Consider the following 9,252-nt stretch of genomic DNA (forward strand, 5'->3'; position numbering starts at 1 on the left):
TCTGACCAAAGACACATATTGCTTCTGAATGCTGACCAAACACAGGCCAAAAACCATCTCAGCCATTCAGAAAAGCTCAGAAATGAGGGGCTCTTGGGGAACTTCCCAATCCTCTTCTTTGATCACCATCTTTCCAAGTCTTGCATCACAAGCGAAAATTTGTGTCGTAAGCAGATGAAAGGAGATGCCTTTTGAGAGGGAAAAGACCTCACCACTGTGACTGTGATAGCCTGGCATTGGAGGAGTTAAACCATCAGCCCCTCTGAAGGGCTGGAATCCACAAAGGTGTGCAAATGGCAGCCAGCCCATCAGAAGTGCTGAGTTTGCCCAGGGACTGCTAAATTCCTGCCTCTCCCCACGCAGTTGACATCTCCATCCCCACCAGTTTGCTGGCTGCCTTCCCTTCCCTGCGGAGCTGGGACAGAGAAAGGAAAACACAGATGACTCTGAGGGAGAAAAGGCTGTGAAAAGGTGGTTTCTGGCACGGGAGGGTTTGCCACATCACGGGCACTGCTTGGCTTCAGCCCTACAAACAGCTCCCACYGAGGAGGAGGAGGAGGAGGATGGAAAAGTACCAGGGAACAGTTGCTCCCAGCCCTCCTCCCTACGGGGGGAGCTCTGCAGACACCCCAGACACACACCCCCACCCTTGCTGAGGTATTTAACACCGAGCTGTGGCACTGGGATGCTTTCACAGGGCCTCGAGGGGTCACCGAGCCCTGCGCTGGGAGCAGGGAGAGCACAGGGAATGCATGACCTGGTCCTTGCAAAGCTGCATTAGGAAAGGGTCTCCAGCTGGCCTTATTCCCACRGCTGATCCTGTACAATTTTGCCACTTGGACAGGCTCAGCATTTCCAAGCCTGTTTCCAGGCAAAGGTGTTAAATCCTYAGGTGACTTTTACCAAACTGCAAGCCCAAGAACCGGTCGATGCCACCAAGAGGACAGGCAGCTTGATCTGAGAGCTGGATGAACATTTTGCAGTCACTAAAAACAGGACATGAGCAATTTATAATGAAGCAGTGTCACCAGCTGGCATCTGAAAAGCATTTCCTCTCCGTCAACGAGCAGGAGAGAAACTGGAGGGAATTGTGTGAAGCCAAATTTCATTTGCCTCTATTCACGAAATGGTTCTCCAGCTCAGCAGCTGAGCAGCCTCAGGATGGTTTTTGGGATCAGGGTTCAGCTCAGGAGCAGCAAGTGCCTTAAGCCTTGTTTGGCATGGTTCAAAAGCTTGTGTGTGAGTGTTGGCAGTGGAGTCATGCCTGTATTTTCTGAAGCTGATGTTATGTAGGTGATAAGAAAATTCAAATCTCGTGTTTGTGGGCTTCGTGCAGCCATGCAGAAGAAGAGAAACAGCTTTTTGCTACCTCTGAATCTGATTTGCCCATTATCTCCCCGCTCCTGTCCTCCAGCCTGGGGAATAATTGGGAATACAGATCTCTTTATAATTCTCCTCCATAAGCACATGAGTCAGAGCTGCTGCCTTCATTTGCAGGTAATCACACTAGTGAATGCAGCCACACTAGCTCCTTGCCTTTTAGCATCCTTAGAGGGGGTCTTTGAAGTTTTAATGCTTTGGATCTGAATTAGCTCTTTCAGCTCATTATTTATGGCCATTTCTCCCTACCTGAAAWGGGCCCCACAAACTCTCTGATATGCTGGAAGAGAAATCGTCTCATTCCAAGGGAGTTTCTGGAGGTGTCACTGCCCTCTACTCAAAACAGCATCATCAAGAACATTTAGCTTCACGRTTTTCCTGTCATTTAACATCACAAACACTTTTTCTATGCCTCTGAAGCTGTCAGGGAGTCTGGGGCCCCTGCAAATCACCCCACYGTGTCACAGAAACATTGTCCAAAGCATGTCCTCTCTGTCTGGACAAGGGGAGGGGGAAGGTGACGTGATAAATCCTTAAACTGCTCCCTGTTCAGCTTCACTGGACAGTGGGCTGTCAGTGCTCAGTTTTCACTGCTCTCCAAAGGCATCACCAGCACAAACCTGTGCTAGGACAGCACTGCCACCCCTCTTTGGTGACAGGAAATCCACTCACTGAGAGGACAAGGCTGGCCAGAGGCCACAATGTCCACTCAGAAGCAATGCAGGGACTGAAGAGGCCAACGCTGTATGACACAGAGCATCCTCCCTCCCAGCAGGGTGGAATAACCCACGGAGGGAGCAGCACTGCAGTTTATAATGCCCCAAGTGCCTGCAGTTTATAATGCATTGATGCAGTTTATAATGCATTGATGCAGCTGGCAGGCTGGCTCACAGCAGGGCTGAGAGTCATTCATGAGTGAGTGGACATTTGCTGCCAGTCAGGTTCCTGCTGCTGGATAAYAGGAAAAATTTCTTCACCAAAAGGGCTCCCAAGCCTTGGAAMAGGCTGCCCAGGGAAGGRGTTCAGYCACCATCCCTGGGGGTGTTTAAAAGCTGCRTGGATGGGGTACTAAGGGACGTGGCTCAGGGGTGGGTTAGCAGCTGCATTTGGTCACCTTAGAGGTTTTTCCAACCTTAATAATTCTGTGATTCTATGATCTCCCAATGCCATCAGYGACCCTTCTCTTGCCTGGTGAGATGGGAGGGGAGGGAATTAGAGAGCTGCACTCCTCACACCTCCAACCTCACAGAATTTTCAGCTCTGCCAGCTCAGAAGAAGCCATGGTGTCTCCATCAAATTCCACGGGTGGCTGTAGCCTGACTCCTGCACTGCCCAAACGAAACAAATAACCATTTCACCCCAGATAACAGTTTAACTCCCGCTGAATTCCCTGAAAGGATTGAACAGCACGTATCTGTTGAGTTCTACGGGGAAAAATACAAAAGCAGCAAGCAAAGGAGCCTGTTGATTTAGGAAGGGTGACAGGTAGAAAACAGCTGTCCAACTAAGCTGAGGAGCATGGAGCAAAGTGCAGGGCCCACTCTGAGCCCTGCTAGACAAGAGTGCTCTGTGCACTGAGAGCTGCAGGACTTCCAGTTCTTCCACAAGTCCAGGTCTTCAGTCGCTGCTCCCTGCCAGATGCCTGTGGTCACCAGCTCCAGGGCACTGGCAGCCAGGACAAGATGACCAGAGCTGCCTCTTCTCAAATCACAGAGTTATGCAAATTGCTCAACAAGCTGCTTTAAATTAAGCATAGATCTCTTTTTTTTTTTTTTTTTTTTTTTTTTTTTTTTTTTTTTTTTTTTTTTTTTTACCTGAAGGTTGCAGTGCTGCCTGTGCTACCACTAGGACCAAGAGGGTATGTTAAATTCCTGTCCTCTTACCCAGGGCCTGAGAGAAAATCATGGCCAACAGGCAGAGCTAATCCAATTGGCACTCTAAACCCACACATTCCTCTGTGTTTTTGTTTTAGCACCCAGAAACCCATCTTCATGCACTTTCATGCTGTTTTACTGATGAATCTCGACCTTCTCCCAAAGAACTTCATCCTGCCATCACTGGGTTTATATTGTCTTTGGTACCTTCAAAGCCTAAGCAAGAGTGCTTTGTTAGGGCCACTTTTTGCATTCCCACACTTTCCTGCTGCTTTCCCCACACAGGCACTGTTTAAGGAGACTGCCCTAAAAACCCCAAAGATTTCTGGTTAAGAGCTTCAGAAACTTTGGCCATTTTCACACCAGAGCACCCTACTGCTTTAATTTCTGTTCCTGACTTTTCTGAAGATGGGGAGTTTATTTCCTCTCCAGTCAGAGCACCTCATGATGGCTATTACAGCAGACCCACTGATGTTTTTAGGAAGATTCACTGGTGAGTTGCTGGAACRAGTGCCTAGCAGCTGGAGCAGGGCCTGGAGAAAAGACATCCTCCATAAAACCCCTCTCTACAGCTGATTAGAGCTCAGCAGGCTGTTCTGCTGAGACACAAATGCCAYGCTTGCTCTCAAAGAGGGACTTCTCAATAGTTTGAAGTGGATTGGTTAGTGAACTAAGCACTGGACTGGGAACAAGGCTCCTGCTTTTCAGCCCCGGGGCTGTCTGCAGCTTTGGTCCAGTCCTTTAAAGCCATTGAGTCAGTCTTTGATGGGTTTCTGTAAAGGGTCTGCTCCCGGGCCATGTGTGCATGCCAGCAGCACAGCCATCCCCAGCAGCTTTCAATGAGTTACCCCCAGCCCCAGGTGTCCAGCTCTCAGGGCTGAGCATTTGGCCAGCAAGGAGCAGMTCCAGGCTCACCCCAGGGAGCTGGAAGGCTCCCAGTGTCACCAGGACAGGTGTCCCACACAGCACAGAGCCCACAGCTCACMCCAGAGCAGGGGCTGTGACAGTCAGAGCCACCTCAATTTAAGGTGTGAGTGCAGTGACACAAACCTGCCCAAACCCTGCTGCTCCTCCATCCCTCATCCCAGACAAACACCCGGCCAGGCAGGTGCTTCTCCAGCCCACACAGGCTTAAAATTGGTTTTTCTCTTACTCCTGCTCTCTCTGCTGGTATTTTTCAGTCCCACTGGGTGCTGGAGCTGGTGCAGAGGTGTCTGATGTGTGAAGTGAAACACGAAGGCAGCCACAGGCCCTGCAGTCAGAATCTGTGATTCTCCAACAGCAGCAGGTTGGCARCTTCTCAGAAGACAGCACTAGCAATCACCCCAGGACAGAAAATGATGTCTGAGTGTGTTTGAGGTCAGCCTGCTCCGAGCTCTGTCAAGCGTCCCATTGAGGCTCAGCCCTTATTAACCAGCTCCTGCATTCCCCTGCAGCTCATGGTCATGCCTAGAAAGGAAAACTCTTTCTCCATCTTTACACACCGAAATCCTTCAGCAGGAGCTCTCTGCAGGGCAGGCTGAGGCTCCATGGGGAGGTTGGATCCATGGTGGGGGCACAAAGATATTGCTGTGCAGAAAGCCAGAAGCTGTTACAGCAGACCAGTCCCTTCTTCACCAGCCTCAGAAATCCTGTGTCATTTTTTTTTTCTGTACTGAAAAGTGACCATTTCTTCCCAATCAACCCAAATTCTCTCATCTGGATTCTGATCYTGGATCTCTGATTTTGATCTCGAGGCAGAAGTTTCTCATCGACTCTCTCCAGGCTTGCTGCTTTGAGAGACCTCAAAATAATTGAATTGTTGTTTCACATCGTACACTTGTATTCATTTGCCAAGTGTTTTTCAAATGAGATTCCTGCTCAGAGTTGGGTTTCAGAAGGGGTGCTTGAGTCACTCCTTGTCACATAGAAAGGGGGTAGTTTTMCTCCTGTGCTCAAGCTGCCTGTATGGTTAAAGTGATGCAGGCAAGATAAAATTAAAAAGTCTTTGTTCTGAGACTGCCAGAGAGGGCAAAAGTGAGAGAGTCTGGCAGGGGGCAATGCTCTCAGCATCCCCTTGAATAAATGTCAGGCAGTGTGCTGGACTCTGAGTGGTCAGGGACTACCAGCCTTGTGTGGGGCAGGGATCGTGCCCAGGTATTCMTGGGGGCAGGGAATGCCACCTGACACCAGCACTGTGGTTTGTKGGGTCTGTGGGGTGTGGAGCAGCCCTGAGCCCAGGCAGTGGGACAGGAGGATATTTTGGGGTGCTCTGTTTCCATCTCCCCCTTTCCCACCCCTCCTGCCGCCCCACTGTGCTCTGGTACCCACTCTCTGCTGCTGTGCTGTGCCACCCTCTGCACTCCTGTGCCACAAAAGCTGCCACCACCGCCTCTCCTCAATCAGAAACACGCCAGCAGCTGATTTGCCCACGTCAGCAGAGAGAGAATTAATGTCACAACCCAACCTCAGCACTAACAGACGTGGAAAATTGGCAGGGAGGAGACGAGCGCCAGAATCGCWGCGGCAGCGTGGAGCAGAGCTGCCCAGAAACACTTCAAAGGAAAATCCCTGCCGGCCTGGCTGCCTCTGCCATCAGCCCTGCTGCCCTCCTCCATCGTTTGTCACCACGAGCCCTGTGCCTGCCAGCCCTTCAGCTCTGCATCCACATGGGACACAAACTGGGTGGCTTTAAATAAAGGCAGAGTGGCAGTGAAGGGACAGACACCACTGAGTGTCTCTGGGGCTCCTGTCCCTCCTCACACCCCAGCCATGAAGGGACAGACACCACTGAGTGACTCTGGGGCATTTGGGGACAGTGCTGTCCCTCCTCACACCCCAGCCATGAAGGGACAGACACCACTGAGTGACTCTGGGGCTCCTGGGGACGGTGCTGTTCCTCCTCACACCCCAGCCATGAAGGGACAGACACCACTGAGTGACTCTGGGGCTCCTGGGGACGGACGGTGCTGTCTCTCCTCACACCCCAGCCATGAAGGGACAGACACCACTGAGTGACTCTGGGGCTCCTGTCCCTCCTCACACCCCAGCCACCACCCCACAACCTGAGCCGTGTTAAACAGAGGAGCCTGTTTGGGGACAGCTGGGCTTTTCCAGCGCTGGCATGAGTCAGGGGACAAAGATGAGAGTCACACACAGGGCAAATGGAAAAATCCAAGCAGCACACCTAGCTGGTGGCTAACAGAGGGTTATTATTGGCCACCTCACCCTGAACCAAGGAGGAGAGCTGTAAACACTGTCCCAGGGCCTGCCCTCCATCCTGGTACCACGTCCCAATTAATCAGCATCCTGAGTCGCAGGCAGCAGCTCAGTAATGGGAACAAACACTCATTTGCTTAATCATACTGCCAGTGCCAGATTCTCCTTGGGGTTTGGTGCTCCTCAGGTCCATTTTCAGCCCCAGCAGCACCAGTGCAGTGCCTTCACCTGTGACAGGTGAGCTCCCTGGGCAGATCCTGCCTGCCTAAACCCCAGTGCCTTTCCAAACCCTGCTCTAAGCAGGCACTGCTCCTCCCTGATGGCTCAAAGCAACCACCACAGGCAAGCTTCACTCCTCTCCTGAGCAGAGCAGGAAATACACAGCCACGGTGTATCTGTGCCTTCTGCTCTTAAACTGGCACATGGAAAACAGAGGGAACAGGAGCTGGGAGTCAGGGATGTGCACAAAGAAATGACCCTCCAGACCAGAGAGAGGTCAGAAGCTTCAGGAGAGCCCAAGAGTATTCCAGCAAAGGTATAAAGTCCTAAAGGAGAAGAGGAAAGATGCCCTCCCAAGGAAAAGGGATACATACAAATTAAATATAGTGTAGAGTGGATTTTTTGCATTGCTTTATTTCCACCCATAGAATGTGTCCCATTGCCACCACCACACAGCCAGAGAGCACACTGTGTTAGCTGAGGTGACACACAAACAATGGAGCTGCTGTTACATCCAAACAATGGAGCACATCCATGTGCTGCCAGCTCACTTGTGGGATAGTTAAACACACTGATGTCCCTGTCAAGGGTGAGCAGACCAGGTCGTGTCACTTTGCCCCTCAAAGCCCCTCAAAGCCATTCAGAGCTGTGAATACAACCCAGGAATCGTGCCCATCCCTCTGCCCACCACCAGCACTGCTCCTCCCTGATGTCTAACAGCACCCACCACAAATATGCCTCTCTCCTCTGCYGAGCAGAGCAGGAAATAAATGCCACAGTATGTTCGTGCCTTGTGTGGAGCTGCTGTTCAGTTCTGGAGCTGCCCTCAGGTAACCTGGGAAAGAGTGGCTCTTGTATGACACCCAAGGCATTGCTGGCCACAGAATGATGTCAGCTTTAAAAAGGAAACAAGCAGAAACAATGAGGGAGACAAACCAGCCAGCAGCAAGCACATGATTTTTGTAGGAAACAGCAGGATTTGCAAGCAGGAGAGTCTAAATGCTGCTTCCCCTGCCTGTGAACAAGTGTACCAGGGCAGCTAAACGTGTGAAGCAGAGATTTTTAACATGGCCCTGGGCAGAGCTGGGCACTTTACATCTCTATTTCTAAATAACAGTGYGTCTGAAGTTAAAGGGACACCTCGGCATGGGTGGAGAGCTCAGGCAGTTCCACACAGGCACCATGCAGTAAGGCACCAAAATGGGTTTCATGGACACAGCAGTCCTCTATCCTATATCAAACTAGATAAAAACAGAAAATGTCCCTCAAACTAGAGTAAAACAGAAAATGAAGGTTTTCATTTTCAGGGATCTCACTGAGCCCTAGGTATCAAAAAACCCACTGCATAAGATCATACCTCACTCGCACAACTCTCCTTTTGGGCAGAAGCAAGGTCCACCAGGAAATGCAGAATTCCAGCAGAGCCCCCAGTGATTGGTTTCATGAAAACACCCAGGGCCAGGGAAGGAACAAAACACAGGGGCCTGTGGAGGGCTTTTTACCAGAATATGGACAAGGCTGAGCAACTTGATTTTGCCTTGGAAGTTTTTGCATTAAAAGAACTCCTGTTCTCTTTGTAGTGGGTTCAGCAGATGGAAGAGGCAGCAGAGAGCTCTTATATTGGAGAATCTTCAGGATGGAAGGCCTGGCTGGTTTTACACACAGACACGGGGGTAAAACTGAGATTGGGTGGCTTTACTGAAGCAGACACCGAGGTTTGACACTGAGAAGCAAGCTGRGCTCTTGGTCCCTGCTCTCCTCCCTCCAGGGTCCCCCCAGAGCTGACCACCCAGGCTGGCAGGGGAGGGGAGCAGGGAGCATCCCAACTCTGTTTAATCCAGCCCCTGATGCACATGCTGCCCTCCTGAACAGTTTCTTTCTTGCAGCTTGAACACCCCACATTGTCCTTCCCCWGCATTTTGCAGGCAAGGTCCTTCTCCTGGCTGCTAGTGTTAACACAGGTTTCCCTTGTTCTGTCCCTTGAAATTTCCAGTAAAGCGCCTTTAATACAATCTCTCTGTGGCTGCGCTAATTATGTGTGAAATATTTTTTCCCCCCATAAACCAAAGAAAACAAATCAACACAGTAAGATCCTTTCTCTCAGGCTGTTTGGCAGGTCTCACCATCTTCAAAAAAGTTACCCCAGGTCCACACAGTCTCTGCTGTCTTTTCAAAACAGCTACTTTTGGGTTCCTGTAAAAGGACCCAACAAAGGAAAGGGTGAAACAAATCACAAAGCCCTGAAAGGCTATTTCCCACCTGAGTAGTCCCAAGGCGAGGGACAGGCTGTCTGCTGAATGTTTGTGCTACGTGTGGGGGCTGAGGAAAGCAGGGATAAGGGGTAGGGCAGCAGCCCTCAGTCCCTGGGTGGGGATTTCCTTGGTCTGCAAACTCTTGCTCCCACCTTTGCAGCTTCAGCTGCTGCTCAGCTCCACTTTTWCATGCAGTTAATCTGTCTTTTCTTTGCCAAGCATCCAGCCTGGTCTAACTGTGCTTGGGAAAAGAAGGGGCAGAAGGTGAGTGACCCACGAGATGAAGCATGGCTGCCACTCCTTCCATGCAAGAAAAGATTCGGGTTTTT

The sequence above is a fragment of the Malurus melanocephalus genome, unplaced genomic scaffold (genome assembly GCF_030028575.1).
Source record: "Malurus melanocephalus ecotype Western Australia unplaced genomic scaffold, MMel_1.1 scaffold_58, whole genome shotgun sequence".
Classification (NCBI taxonomy): Eukaryota; Metazoa; Chordata; class Aves; order Passeriformes; family Maluridae; genus Malurus; species Malurus melanocephalus.